A 15,512-nucleotide genomic window follows, 5' to 3' on the forward strand; every position below is an offset into this window, starting at 1 on the left:
TGGAGGAAATGGAAGGGGGGGATGTAGGAGGGTGAGAAAATTACTGAAGTAGAAAAAGAGCGGAAGGAGAAAAAGAAGATGGGTGTGATGAAGGATGAAGGGAAGGTGATGGGTATGAAAACGGAAAATTGGTTAAATGAAGGTTTGAATAACGATGGAGGGTGATTTATGAGAAGAGGGGACGGAGGGCGGCTCGGGCTGCTATTGACGGGGAGGGAATGGGGAGAGACAACAAATGAAGAGATGAAGGGGGGGGAGGTGGCAGAGAAGGACGGAATGATAGGGAGAAAAGAGATTAAAGACTTTAGTGAAAAGAGAGGGTATGACAGAGGGGGAGGGAAGAAGGTGAAGGAAAGAAAGAAGAATGTAGGGAAGGAGGAAGTGTCGTGGATGGGGAAGGAATGGAGGGAGGAAGAAAAAATAATATAGAAGTGAGAGTTTGATGGAGGAGGAAGGAATGAGATAAGAAGAAGTTGTGTGTGCAAGAAAGGAAGGAAAACTGTTAGATACGGTGAAAGTGGCGAAGCATAAGGAAAGACAGGAAAAGAGACGAGAAGGAGAAGTACAAAAGAAAAGCGGAGGGAAAGTGTGAAGGACAGCAAAAGGATTTGGGGAGGCAAGAGAAGGAGAGTGTGGGACCAGGAGAGGGTGAAAGTATTATAAGAAAAGAAAGCAAGGATCGATGGAAGGAAGGAGAGGAGGGAAACATGTGGAGTAAAGGCTTCATGAGGTGGAAAGGAAGGCAGGAAAGGAGAGAGGAGTGTGAGGCAAAGAGAGAATGGAAAGGGGAGAAGTAAGGGTGGCGGTGGAGGAGGCCAATAGTGCTGGAACAGGAAGGGAACGAATGGGAAAGTAGGAATGTGCAGACGAGGGAAGTGTTTATTGGAGGGACAGGAGAGGGTCTGCCATAAACAAGGAAAAAGGGCAGTAGGGCAAAGACCGGGACAAGGAAGAGAAGAACTGAATTCGCTCTGGATAATAGGTAGACCAGAAAGAAAAGGGGATAATTGTAGACGGGAAATGTTAATGAAAAATGCGAAAACGAGTAGCTGGAAAAGGAAATAAGCAGGGGGTGGTAAAAAAAAAAAAAAAAAAAAGGACGTGGAAGGTTGAAAGAGGCCACTTAAAAGAGGAAAATGGGAATAATAGTGGAAACAGTAGTGGTTAATCTCAGTCTACCTGATTGAGCAGACCCATCACCGCAGGCAAGCAACCGCCCCTACGGGGCTATCCTGTGCAGTGAACTGCTGTTCCCTTGCGGTAGACAGTGTCCCCTATGAGGGAGTGCGGGGACATATGTGGAGATTGGGATCGTGGATGGAAGCCGCATTTGCGTCTCCACCCAGTTAACAGGGGCACCATAATAGGTTCCATATTACCCATTTTTTGACTGTATGGTTACCACCCGGCGATGTAAGTTGTTTCTTGAGTTACAGGAAACCATTAGGTTTGTCATTTAGTGTAATATCATCTAATGGCAGCGCTACACCGAGTGAGCATATGATGGGCGCTCCATTCGTGATATACAAGAAGAGAAAAATACTAGTAGAAGGCTATGAAGAGGCGATGTGTTGGCGGTATCTGTGAAAGGAGGAAGGCTGTATGAAATATATGATGAAGAGAAGGGTATATTGGAGTACATAGGAAGTACAGATAAAACTGATCCATTACGAAATTATTTGTTGAGAAAAACAAATCTACGATAGAGTTTACCGATGTGTGAGAAAATTATAGAAAAAAAGGAAGGCTCTCCTACCCTCATTGAACTCTGGCATGAAAAAAGGGAGGAAAAATAAAAATATCATGATTTTTAAAATGAACAAGCATGGAAATTCATACGAAAGACAAAATGAAATTAATGTAATACACTAAATAATATCTACTTAGCAAAACTTAATATAAACGCTCACATATAACAGCAGAATATTCTTATTATTCAGATATCGTATCTTGTCAGAATACACGTCAGACTGCAAGTAAACAGTACGTAGTTAGTTATTGCCTATACCAAGGTTCTTCAGTTACTTTCATTAAAGATCTAGTCATACTACTGTTCCTTTCTGTGTGGCAGAGGTCCAAACAGAAAACTTTGTATATATTATGTTTTTAATGTAACAACATATATAAAAGAAGTCGATTCCATTTATTTCAGGACGGCTACATAATCAGTACTTCAAAATATCACAAAAAAAAAAGAACCTCCTGAGTTAAAAGAAAATTGGCTTCAAAAGTGGATATTCTCTTTTTCTGGTTGTGATGTGATAATATGAGATGGTTCTACAGTATATTCCAAGGCATGCATGTCCGTCACCACACTGCCACCCTCTCCATCCTCTCTCTCTCTCTCTCTCTCTCTCAAAAAAAAAAAAAAAAAAATCAACTAACTTTTCAATGGCATGTGCAGTATAAACTGATTAAAAGTAACAACACTCGTACAGTACCTTAATGAAGAGGAGAGAGGGGGATGATACATATGAATGCTTGAATGCTAATTTAAAATGAGACTAGCGTAGGTACGCAGCAAATGTAATAATGAAGCAACGTTTCTTTGATCAAGAACATGGTAACTTGCAGCACTGATGAGAAGGGACATTTTGTGTCTCATGTTAATTCACGAAATTTAGGGACAAAAGGTGAGACTGTTGATCATAGATAATAATAATATTCATGGTTGAGAAAGCAGACTCACACTAACTAGTTGAGTCAATCAGTTTTAAGATATGCAGTGTGATTTAATGAAAATTTGAATGTCTGTCTGATGGTATCTGAATAAGTTACACAGTTACTAACCACTTCTGTCAGGGTCCTATTTTCTTGGAGTTCAACAAATTCTTCCCACCTGGAGGGTGTTTCTCCTCTGGAAATATATTGATGTTTGTGACCAAAAAAAGGGTTCTGGGAGAACAGCAGTTACTGTTTCTCAAGAGAGTTCTACAAAATGAACCGAAAATTATCATTATTTTCTATATGAACTGAATACGATTCTAGCCTTTGTCTCTTTTTATTTACACAAGAGGTTTCGATATGGGATGTTTTGGAAGTAAAAATGCTCTCCATGGAGATCATTATCAAAACCTTCCAGTTTCTCCTGAAAAACGCTCTAACTGCAGATATATCACACACAGTTCTGTTTTCTTTTTGTATTATGTTGGTGAGATCGCTGAGATGAGATGCAACATCTGCTAAGAATGCTACGATCTCCATCATCATGTCAACTTGCAAAAACTCTGAAAACTTTGTGAGCTTAGTTACTTGTCTGGCTGTTATTAATTTGTAGGCTACTTCCCTTCTAATTGCTTAACATCACTCCAGAACCCTACATTTACTGGCCATTTCACAGTACTGTGTAGATGTAAACCATCATAAATGGCATTAAACTCACTTTTGCAGCCTTGCATCGTTCGTTTGTTCGTAAGATTCTCAGCACCTATAGTGCAGGCCGGGCCATACATTAGCCCGGTCAGTGGGGTATGGGCTGGTTAAAAAACAGTCAGGGGGGAGGACAGAACCTGGGGATTGCCCAGCACACACGTCCTGTCTTCTGGCCGGCTTTGTGGTGTGTGTGTGAGGAGAAAACGATGGTGTTATGATATTTCTCACAGAACACTAACCAGCATCATCACCGCTATGGCTGAAATATACTACTCTTATACAGGCGCGCACAGTGTGGACTAGTGTATTATGCAGTGGTGTGTCATCATATCAGGATGCTCTTTCAAACGCCCCACCTGCCCTCTTCCACTCCCTGTCATAGATGGAACTTCATTTGTAGTAAGTGAAACCAGCAACTTAAAATTACTCTCTCTTTCCATTAGCATTCTTCTTTATTGACTAAATGAATATGTAGCGCTAGGCGGCATAGTCCATGTGCCACTAGAGAAAGGTAGCCTAATGGCAGAAAGAGAAAATGTGGTGGTTTGGATGTTGAAGTAGTAGGGACGGTGAAGCAGCTTTTGCCTCGAATTCGGGTGACGTTAAGTGGTTTGGCGTTGAAATGGTTTGGCTTTGAATCTGTTAGGCGTTGGATTGGTGTGGCGTTGGATTGGTGTGGCGTTGGATTGGTGTGGCGTTGGATTGGTTTGGCATTGGATTGGTGTGGCGTTGGATTAGTTTGGCGCTGAAGTGGTTTGATGTTGTAGTAGTTTGGCGCTGAAGTGGTTTGATGTTGAAGAGGTTGGCGTTGGGATTGGAGTGGTCTGGCGCTGAAGTGGTAGGAGTGGTTTGGCGTTGGAGTGGTTTAGCATTAGTTACGCATCTAAGTGGTTTTGGCACTAAAATGGTTTATTGAAATTACGCGTTAAAGTGGTTTTGGCGTTGAAGTGGTTTTAACAGTGAAGTGATTATGGCGTCGAAGAGATTTTGGCGTTGAAGTGGTTTTGGCGCTTTGGTAGTTTTGGCGCTGGGGTGGTTTTAGCGTTGAAGTGGTTTTGGCATTAAGTGGTTTTAGCGCTGAGGTGGTTTTGGCACTGAAGTGGTGTTGGCACTGAAGTGGTGTTGGCACTGAAGTGGTTTTGGCACTGAAGTGATTTTGGCGCCGAAGTGGTTTTGACACTGAAGTGGTTTTGGCACTGAAGTGGTTTTGGCGCTGAAATGGTTTTGACACTGAAGTGGTTTTGGCACTGAAGTGGTTTTGGCGCTGAAGTGGTTTTGAGCTGAAGCGGCTTTGGCACTGAAATAGTTTTTGGCATTGAAATTTAAAGTCTGACGTTGAAGTGGTTTTGATGATGAAATAGGTTTGGCAGTGAAGAGGTCGTGGCGTTGAAATGGTCTGGCGATAAAGTAACTTAATTAGTCTGTTGGTTGAAAGTCATGACCCATCCAGGAAATTAGGAAGGAGGTCCTTAAACTATCTATGCCAAGAAACCGAATGTTCAGCTTGACTGGAGTAGAGGGATAATCAAGGCCGGAATAAATACGGAAATATCAAGAAGAAAGCGTGGACAGAATAAATAAAGAGGACAGCATGGAGAGACAGATTGAGACAGAAAAAAAAAAAAAACCTTTTAGTAGCTTTAAGATATGCCAAGCGGGGATAATGGGGAAATATTCTCCCCCCCTCCCTCCCCAGTGGATTAACATTCCTTTCATAGCTATGTATATAGCCTCCCTCCTTTGTTGTTCTTATCAGGTTTGCAACACCTAAGAGATCTTCAAAGGATGTTCTTTTAGCTATATCAGAAAGTCTGAGAATTACAAGAAGCTGAGCATTAGCTGTAATGCTAGTCGACTCACGTATAGCCAAGGAAATGCAAGGTGCATTATCTAAAGCTTCTGAATCTGATTGCTGTGAGTCAAGCAGTTGTATCTGTCTGATCATGTCTTTCATCACATCATTTTGCTTACCGCCAAACAATGTCTCCATCATCCCCAGTGTACATTCTTTTACTATCTCTGCATCAGAAGAGGACTTTTTGCGTTTCTTCATAATCCAGACTACTTTCCGGAAACATTCCATTGCTCTTTTCATTGTGTCCTGGAACTTGCAAGCACACGTGTAGATCTCACATATTGCGATTTGAGACTTTTTTTCAGCTGTTTTCTTCCCTGTGTTCTTGGGACATGACTTTTCAACATCAGTGTGTTTAATTTTATAGCGTCGGCTTCATATTTCCGCTTTTCACACTTGGAATTGATCCTATGCATGTCAGACATTTGGCTTTGTGTTGGGTATTTACAGGAAGAATGACTGAGTTATTTACACTCGGTTTCGAATGAGTGATTTTATTTTTTACTCTATTATTATTATTATTATTATTATTATGATTATTATATTATTATTATTATTATATTATTATTATTATTATTATTATTAATATTATTATTATTTTTATTATTATTATCATTATTTTTATTATTATCATTATTATTATTATTATTATTATTATTATTTTTATTATTATTATTATTATTATTATTATTATTATATTTATATTATATATTTATTTTTCTGAGCAAACTAGATTTCCTTTTTCAGTACGTTTTCGACTGAGTGGCAGCGGCTGCCAGGTTACGGGTGCTTCAGGTAGGCATTCCCTCACAAGTTTTGTTTTCCCGAATATACCAAACGGTTATCACCATTACTACCACCATCACTAATACCCCACCTGTTGAAACAACAATTAGAGTAATAACACTGCAGTAACGTCGGGGGGTTTAATCCAGGTTTGAAAATAATCGCACCTCCGGCGGACTTGTCATCTGTTAAGCTGTGAGAGCTGACTGTTGTGGGTTATAGGAACGACTTCAGAGTTATGGAAAGAAATAAGCTGAAATTAAACGTAACTTCATGAACAGGAGGAGCCATCTGGAGATAGCGGGTGTCCCAACCACCCGCTTTTTTCGTAGATGTTTTTAGCCAGCTCGAGCTGAGACTAAACTAATATTATCCCCACTGCATAAACACATGTTTCATTAACATTACCAGTTACTGTCTGCACGTAACCAGTCTAAACCCTTACAGTATTCCTCGGTCATTCTACCGTTTATGCAAGCTGATGACAACAATCTCTGGCTATACTGGGTACTAATTGTATTTTGAAACATACAGTATTTTCACTTATAAGAATCCAGGTTACAAATATTAAATCGCAACAAGATCCGTAATATTATGCTGTTTAGCACTATATAACTAACTTTTTTTTTTTTTTTCAAAATCACACGGTAGCAGGCTTCAAAAATTAATAGGTCCTAAGTAGTCGTCTTAGTCTTTATTATTAATATTATTATTTTTTTTTTTATGTGACAGACTTTGGGCACAGGTTTCACAGCCTACTCCCAAGGCCCAGTAGTCCCCCTACATACCATACACCTCTTCATGTCACCACCTCGGTGCTAACACCCACCGTCCATATTGAAAACATGCAAGGGCTGTCTCATACAGGACTGATGTATTGGTATTAGCGGAGGTATTTTTAAGACATGTCGGCGTGTCTTCTGGTAGATCAGTAAAGTCTGATTTTATGAAATTCAAATCCTTAAACTGTTCCCTGCCCCAGCAGGGATTTGAACCTGGGTCCGGTAGGACTGCAGGCCACCTCTCTACCGATTGAGTCACCGCCTTTAAACACGTAATCTATAGTAGGCTTAGGCAGACGTGTCTTAAGGTAAAACCACAGAACATAAGCAGATAACGTCATGAAATGCTAATTATTTAAGCCTTTTTGCAAAAGTAATTCATTTGATATCCTATGTATTATTATTCTTTCATTTCAGGGAGGGAAGTCTCTGGGGTTCACACCGAAGCTCGTCTCAGGCCGATTCGGACCGCGGTCTGCCATTTGAGTAGCACCAGCACATATGGTGGAGATATTTGTCTAGGCGAGTTTTAATGTGGTTATAATTTTTGCACTAGCGATTGTTGCTGGCATCACTACACGCATGCTTATGTCATTTTTTCGATGTTATTAACTTTGCATTATTTACTTCGAGTTTCAACCCATTATTTTTATTTGCAGTATCTTTCTGTACTTCGAACATATTTTCATGATTGACGTCGTCGTATTTGTTCATAATTTTGAATGCTGGTACTGGATCTCTAAGTCGTCGCCTTTTTCAGTAAAAATATATTTAGTTTCGTACGTCGTTCTTCGTCGGACAAATTTAGCAATGGGTGGGCGAACATGGTGTGGGCGAGACACGTGAGAATAAGGAAAAGGAAATAGAAATGTAGCCTGGGAAGTGAGCTTAATTGGCTGAGAAAGTGGGGTAGGGATGGTGGGGAAGAGGCCTGGAGCGGCAAGGAAATGGAGAAGAGTAGTTAGAAGCAGGGAGAGGAAGAACGGAAAGGTGGCCAGGACTGCAGCAGCCGGGGGGATAGCTAAAATGAATGACGAAAAGAGGCTGAGCACGGAGGGGGGGATAGAGTGGCAAAGGGAAGAGAGGCGGACAGTTAGGATGAGGGAAAAAATCAAGAGATGGTAGGTAGAGAAGGAGGGGCAGAGACAACACAGCATCAGAGAAACGGAGACGGAACGAGGGAAAAGTAGGGATAGGAGAGTCAGAAAAGACGGAAAAGGATTTAGAAGCTATCTGACAGGACTGAGGAATGGGGAACACTGAAGAAATAATGAAAAATAGCCAAACAGGGAAATGACTGTCCAGGGAAAACTGAGTAGAAAACGAAGACAAAAGGAAGGGTATAGTATGTAAGAGATGATGAAATAGAAGGGAAAGGATGAATAGGATGGTCAGGATAACGAGGAGAGAGAGAGAGAGAGAGAGAGAGAGAGAGAGAGAGAGAGAGAGAGAGAGAATAGGACAGAGACAAAGGGAAAATGGGGAGAGAATAAAGGACGGAACAGAAAGGAGCGGAAGAAAACGAGAGAGAGGAGGAAGGACAGAACAATCGTGGAGAAGGGAAAGGAAGGAAGAGAAGGTGTGCCAGGATGGATGAGAAGAGAAATAGGGGGACGAAAGGTTGAGTGAGGGTAGTACGGGGATGGAAGGGGGGCTCTTAAGAGAAGGTGAAGGGAGAAGAACGACCAAATCTGAGGAGGCGAGTGAGTACGAGAAGACTGTACAAGAAGAGGTCTGGTATGAATAACTATTCCCTGCTCATGTTTGTGGTGGTATCCTTGCAATGGGAATGAGGGTCGAGAGAGGAAAAGAGCTGATAATGGCAGGAGAAAGAAGAAGCGAGAGAGAGGGTAGAGAAGGTAGGGAAGACAGGGGAGGGAAGAAGGGGAGAGAAGAATGAGCAGCTATGGATAGGAGGAGAAGGAAGAAATGGAGAAAAAATGGGAGCCAAGAAGGGATTGAGAGGAAAGGAACGGGTGCTAAGGATGAGAGGAGAGTGAGGCAGAGGGAGAGATGAGGGGGCGCTAGAACTGAAGGGGAAACTAGGAGTGGAAGAGAAGTTAGCAGTGAAAGGGTTAAGAGAAAGAGAGAAAGCCAGGGATGGAAGAGGATGGAGGGGAGGAGTTGACCATGGTGTGTGAGTGTACTAGTCATGGCACCTCCCTCTATGCCACTGGTCTGCTTCTGTGTCGCTGGTCTGCCTCTGTGCCGTTGGTCTGTTTCTGTGCCTCTGGTCTGCCCCTATGTCACTAGTCTGTTCCTGTGTCGGTGGTTTGCCTTTATGCCATTGGCCTTCCTTTGTGCCACTGGTCCTCCTTCCAATTACCTGGCGGCGACGCAAACTTCCGCTCAGTTTGTGGGGCGCCCCGGGAATGACAGCCGTCCCTTCTTTCCCCTTGGCTGAGTATTCCATTGGGCCGCCCGAGGAGCCATTAGCGGGCAGAGGAAGGCCCGCCCGTCTTGAAACAATTAAGCTGCTAGGTAGGTTTTTGGCTGCGGAAATTACGAAAACTATCCTCGACGTCGATAGCAATTCTCATTTTGTGTCGAGTTAGGGTAAAGATTTACGATATATTTTTCCCTTTTATCTTCTTTGCTTTTTTATTGCTAGGAATTTCGAAAAGCATCCACGTCCAGTTGCCATTTACACCCATTTCCTGTCGAATTCATGCAGAAATTTACGGTTTCTTTATAGCCAGACCTGACTGCAAATTGGAGGCAAAACACGGCTGTGGTGTGGTGTTACGGGCAACTTTTTCCGCAGCTCCATGAGAGAGAGAGAGAGAGAGAGAGAGAGAGAGAGAGAGAGAGAGAGAGAGAGAGAGAGAGAGAAAGTGAGTGTCATTACAGTGCTAAGTGCGTTGGTGAAAGTGAAAACGAATGTGTGAGGAAGGGGAACAGAGAGAGAGAGAGAGAGAGAGAGAGAGTGAGTGTCTTTACAATGCTAAGGGCGTTGGTGAAAGTGAAAACGAATGTGTGAGGAAGGGGAACAGAGAGAGAGAGAGAGAGAGAGAGAGAGAAAGTGAGTGTCTTTACAATGCTAAGGGCGTTGGTGAAAGTGAAAACGAATGTGTGAGGAAGGGGAACACACACACACACACACACACACACACACACAAACACACACACACAAACAGAGAGAGAGAGAGAGAGTACTGAGATACTTCGGACGCTCTCTCTCGCCCCGGTCGCGTCCCACAACGAAGCCAATTTTGTTCAAGTGCGTCTTTGTTTTCTCTCTTGATATTATTTTTCCCTGTTTATATGAACGTCTGTTGTCTTTTTTGCAGGACGAGCTACTGTTGGATAATAGCAGGTGTGTATTTAACAGGTCAGAATGGCGGAAGAGGCTTTTAAGTTCTGGCAGTTGATGCACTTTTCACCCTTGCCAGCAGATGCTTTTGCCTGTATTTTATTTTCGTACCCCTGTTAGTATAAATCCCGGTTTTCACTTAGCCTTGTATTACTGCCTTGCCATTTTCCACAATAAAAATTGACACAAATCCAAAAATAAATAAAAACCGTAATACCTGTGCAATATAAATAATGGCTTCCCGTTTTCTATATAGGTCCTATACTGCAGCTGGTAAATTGAATGTGTCGAAGTGTGCCATACGTCTTGCCGTTTTACGAGGCTTTGTTGGAGAGGGTTGTGGACTTGCGCAGAGGGAACTGTGGTACTGAGGATCAGTGATGCAAGTACTGGCGATGGAAAACCGACACTTCCTGAATTGATGATAGAGAGTTCTACTACAATTTTCGCAAGATTTTGTACATTATTTATATGTCTTTATTCTGCCACAGTAGTTGAGTGGTTAGCATCGCTAAATACGAAGCTGACGGGCCGACAGCGCCAAGGTTTGAATCCTAGTGCGTGCAGATGGCGCCACTCTACTCGGGCGTCCATCCACCCATTGTAATTTGTAAGTGGGAACTTGGTAGATAAAATGAGAACCTAGGGTAACAGCTGGAGGAGATAGTTGTGGTAACGTGGATGATTCATTGTCCTTGTATCTCAGGATAATGGGTGAATAGCCCAACGTAAGCTTAAAGGCCTAAGTTTGGGTAACGAGTATCGCGGCTAATCGCCTTATGACGTCTGTACCCCATCTCTACCTTCACCCTTGTGGCACTAACGAGAAGCCTACACATGATGGCGCTGTGCACTCTGAATGGAGCTAAGTATCCGTGGCATCCACCCGGGAGCTATACATTACATTTTTCTGCACTTAGCGAAGGGGAAGGGCCCTGGTGGCGAGGAGCTGACTGTCACAAAAGGGAATCGATTCTCTGCACGGTGTACGTACTATACAGTACCTGTAGGACAGTACCACAGAAGCAGTTACTTTACTGTGGTCGACGGGTGTTTTCAGCCAGTCAGACCAAGGTAAAGCAAAAACAAAAAGATTTTTTTTTTTTAATGTGTCCTAATGGGGGCATAAGCTGCACAGCTTGTTCCCAAGGTCCAGTGGTCCTCATACATACCATATACACCTCCACATGTCACCACTTCGACATTAACACCCACCACTCATACTGAATTCATACTAGGGCTGTCTCGTACAGGACTGGTGCATTAGCAAGGCTATTTTTACGATATGTTTTGATAGATCAGTAAAGTCTGTTTTATGAAATGTAAATCCATAAAATGTTTGCTTGCCTCAGCCGGGACTCGAGCCTGAGTCCATTAGGACTACAGGCCACCTCTTACTGATTTAGCCACCGCTTCCTCCTGTAAATACTGGTACTCATTTTTCTCTCAGTCTTGACCGCCAACATGCACTTATATAAACACTACCACTATGTGTGAAGTGTAAAGTAAATAAAACCTTCAGTCTCTACGTACTATACACAAATGTTGAAAATGTGTGTCCTTACAACTTCATTTTATGACCTTGCCATATCATGGCGGAACAATCAACAACTTATTACTTTCCCAGTATAATTTCAGAATCTCTGTCTTGTATCAGCCTCATAACTGTCATCGTGTCTTCTTTTTCTGCAGTAACAATGAGCTGCAACAATGGAGAAAAGCCGAAATGTTTGTTATTAACATATAGGTAGACAGACAGACAGACAGACAGACAGACAGACAGACACACACACACACACACACACACACACACACACACACACACACATATATATATATATATATATATATATATATATATATATATATATATATATATTGATAGATATATATTGATAGATAGATAGATAAACATATATACTGTAGATAGAAAGAGGTATATATATATATATATATATATATATATATATATATATATATATATATATATATATATATATATATATATATAAATATAATCAGCCGTTGAGGTCCATTGCAGGACCGGCCTATCCTTACCGAAGCACGGACGAAACAGCCAATGTATCTCTACCCAGTGCCTTTGGCTGTCTGGTAGAGACTGTATGTAGGGTGAGAAGTGCTTGTAAGTGTACTGGTAGTGTTGTAGTGGCTTTGGATATGTGTGTAGTCTGTGAACCAAGTGTAATTGGCCCGCCTTAAGTCATTTGGGTGCAAGCATACTAGTATGCGACACTGGTTCAAGCACAACACCCCTTATGTCCGCCAAGGCAGCAAGTGGCTCAGTGAACGATTTCCAAAGTTTTTACAACTCTGGCGGGAGGCGAACCCTCGCCCACCAGTGTGCGAAACACACTACCACAGATGCTCCATATATATATATATATATATATATATATATATATATATATATATATATATATATATATATATATATATATATATATATATATATATATATATATATCATTGGATCTCACAGTTGCCGGGTGAGGCACTGTTCCGGGAGGGTCCTAAGCGTACCGCCCTCCGCCTATCGGCTCATAGTCGCGAAGCTCAAAGGTCGCTACCCGGGGGTTCCCTACAATACTAAGGTTTGAAAATTCCCAGTTCTGTCCAATACTGGGGACACTGGGCTCCAATGGGATCTATCTATCTATCTGTCTATCTATAGATAGAAATCTATCTATCTATCTATCTATGTAGATAGATATGTATAGATAGATAGATAGATAGGCATATATATAAATATATATACTGTATATATGTGTATATGCCTCCTATCTCTTTACATATGTATGTATATCTACATATCTACCTATCTTCCTATGTAAATAGATAGATAGATAGATAGATAGATAGGCAGGTAGATAGATAGGTATATATATATATATATATATATATATATATATATATATATATATATATATATATATATATATATACACAATAAAAAATAATAATTTGGTTTTACGCCAGGTATCCCCAAAGGGCTAAGGCTTTGCCCCTGGGTAGAGGACTTTTGGACTGGAGCGTGTAGGATTTTGTGACCGGATGCCCTTCCTGATGTCTACCAATGACCCTTGGATGGATTCGATCCTCCGACCCTTCGGTCAGAGCTGAGCGTTCTAACTCACTGAGCCACGGCTGATATATATATATATATATATATATATATATATATATATATATATATATATATAAAATCAGCCATTGCAAGTCCACTGTTGAACATAGGCCTCCCCCAACCTTCCAAGTTCCTTGACTGAGCCAAGCTCTGCCAGGTTTTGCCTAGAAACTTCTCTGTCTCATCACTCCACCTCCTGTCTGGCCTTTTTCTGCTACGCGTACAATCTCCTGGAGTCCAATCAGTCATCCTCTTGCTCCATCAGCTATCCCATAATATTGCTACGTGACCTGCCCACCTCCCTCTTTGTCCTCTTGTAACTTCTATAACGTCTTTGACTAGTTTGCTCTCTCAATCAAGTTGATCCTTTCCTATTTGTTGAAGATATTTCCAACAGTGACCTTTCCATTGCGCCTTGAGAACAGATTAGTTGATTTTTCATGGATTTTGTCCGTTTCCAGACCTCAAAACCGATTGTCATAGCTGGAAATATACATTCGTTACATACTGTACTTTTCGTTTCATACATACTGGCAAGGTACTTTCCATGATGTCCCTGTGTTTACAGACAGCTTTCCATCCAATGGTAATGTGTGTTTTTATTTCGCTATCATGGTCTTTCGTTAGTTTTAGTATTTGTCACAAGTAACAGTACTCCTCGACTTCTGGAGTTTCTTCGCTTATTCTGATGATGGTCTTTGGTGTATATGGAATAAACATTAGTTTTAATCCAATTCACCTTTAGCCTTACTTTGAGACTATCTCTACATAGGTCATTTAACATTTCTTGCAATGTCTCTGCTGTTTCTGAGATTAGGGCAATGTCATTTGCAAATCTTAAATGGTTTGAGTTTTCTCCATCTCTGTTTACTCCTCTGTTCTCTCAATATAGATTTCAGAAAATACTTTCTAGGCATGCTGCAAATAATTTTGGTGAAATTGTATCTCCCTGACTCACACCCTTAATTATTTTCAAGTCTTTATGTAATTTAACTGTTTACGTAATTTAACTATGTTTTCGAGCAGTTTTACAATGTTCTTAATTACTCCTTGTTCCCTCAGTGAATTTACAATTGCCATGTGCTTTACTGAGTCGAAAGCCTTTTCGTAATCAACAACACCTAAGCACAGTGGTTCACTATATTCTGTGGTTTTCTCAGTTAGTTGATTCACTGTGTGTTGATGACCAGTAGTCAAATACCCGCTTCGAATATTCTGCTTGCCCACGAGGTTTGTTTTCTTCTAAATTTGTTGTTATTCTCTTCGTAACTACTTTAATGAAGAGTTTGTAAATAATTGGTATAAAGCTACTGGGTCAATAGTTTCTAAGATCTTTTGAATCGCCTTTCTTTTAAAACATAATAACTATTGCATAACACCATGTTTTGGGATTTTTTTTTCTTTATACACTGAGTAAATATGTGGGCGAGCCTGTTTTGTACTTCTCCTCCTGCATCAGACAATAAATCTGCTACAATTCCATATTCTCTTGGGGCCTTCTCTCTTTTCTAATATTAAGAGAAATATTTACTTCTTCTGGTATTTCACTTGTGTCAGCTTGAAAGTTAACTATTGGTACTATTGTCTTAGATGCATGCAGTTCCTTGTAAAATTCTTGAACTGTCATAATTAAATCTCTGCATTTAATGATGTTCACCGCTTTTGTCTTTCAGTGATATTCATTGTTGTTTTCCTAGTGCCATTTTACTTCGGACCTGTTTCAGACTTTTACCTTTTTTGATAATTTCTTTGATCTGAGTCAGGTTTCTGTTTCTTTTTTCTTCTGTCCGTCTAATTCTGCTCTTTCTGTTTCATCTTTCTTTGTTTTTACTTTCATCTCTTTTTTTCTCTTCATGAGCTCGAGGGCCATTTTTGAATACTTGTTGGTTTTGGTTGCATTAGCTTTACCATCTACCTCCGCTGATTCTCTTAGCACTTTTGTTAGTCTATCATCTAACTTGTCTATGTCACACTCATCATAACTTAGAGCCTGAAATCTGTTCGTTATTTCAAACTGAAAGGCTGCTTTGTTTTTGCATATTGTCACTGGGCATATCTTTCTATTTTTAATCAGTTTCTTTCTTTCACTTCTGAAATTGACTCTAGCTTTGCAACCCACCATTCTATGGTCACTTCCTATATTTACTTCATTGATAACTGTGACATTAATGATCGTGTTATTCTTGTCTGCTATAGTGATTTCAATTTCATTCTTTGTTTCTCATTTGTGACTTCTTCAGGTCCTTTTTCCCCTGTTTT

The sequence above is a fragment of the Coenobita brevimanus genome, chromosome 100, assembly GCF_032717465.1.
Source record: "Coenobita brevimanus isolate Jiangsu-jjx chromosome 100, ASM3271746v2, whole genome shotgun sequence".
In the NCBI taxonomy this organism is placed as follows: domain Eukaryota; kingdom Metazoa; phylum Arthropoda; class Malacostraca; order Decapoda; family Coenobitidae; genus Coenobita; species Coenobita brevimanus.